Source organism: Mastomys coucha, unplaced genomic scaffold (genome assembly GCF_008632895.1).
Source record: "Mastomys coucha isolate ucsf_1 unplaced genomic scaffold, UCSF_Mcou_1 pScaffold23, whole genome shotgun sequence".
Taxonomy (NCBI): domain Eukaryota; kingdom Metazoa; phylum Chordata; class Mammalia; order Rodentia; family Muridae; genus Mastomys; species Mastomys coucha.
The window spans coordinates 60446422-60446992 of NW_022196906.1; the positions used below are offsets into that span (position 1 = coordinate 60446422).

Below are 571 nucleotides of genomic sequence, written 5' to 3' on the forward strand. Positions count from 1 at the left end.
CCCAGCGAGCTAAGTCTCTGGTTTCGGATTTGAGTTCTTTCAAGAACACAGCAGGGCCACCACACTGGTGGCCTTGAACTCTTTTTTTATCCCAGCCTCCTGAGTGATAATTGTCTTAATTTCTACCTGTGATCTCTTCTTGGAATTATAGGCTTTTATGTATTTGCCTTTTTGTTTGTTTAATTGTCTAATTTCATCCCATTGTATCTGTAAAAGATACATCTGTCTCTGAAAATGTATTGACCCTAAGGCCAACATAGTTGCTTGAGTTTTGTTTTGTTTTGTTTGAGACTGTCTTCCTGTAGTCCTGGCTGGTCTGGTACTTGCTATGTAGATCAAGCTGACCTCAAACTCACAAGAGACCACTGTCTATGCCTCCATAATTGCTGGGTTTAAAGGTGTGCACCACTATCCTCTGCAGCTATCCTTTCTTGACTAGCAGCATCAGCTGGAAACTTATTATAAATAAAAACTCTTTGGGGGGGGCAAATACCTACATTTTTTAAATCACATTTATGTAGTGTGTGTGTGTGTGTGTGTGTGTGTGTGTGTGTGTGTGTGGTATGTGTGT

General features: G+C 40.6%; 1 protein-coding gene across 13 annotated transcripts in view; it reads left to right on the plus strand.

Moving 5' to 3' along the window:
* The window catches only part of Csnk1g1 (casein kinase 1 gamma 1), a 148093-nt gene that overhangs the window by 17881 nt on the left and 129641 nt on the right, over positions 1-571 (plus strand). The window lies entirely within an intron of this gene.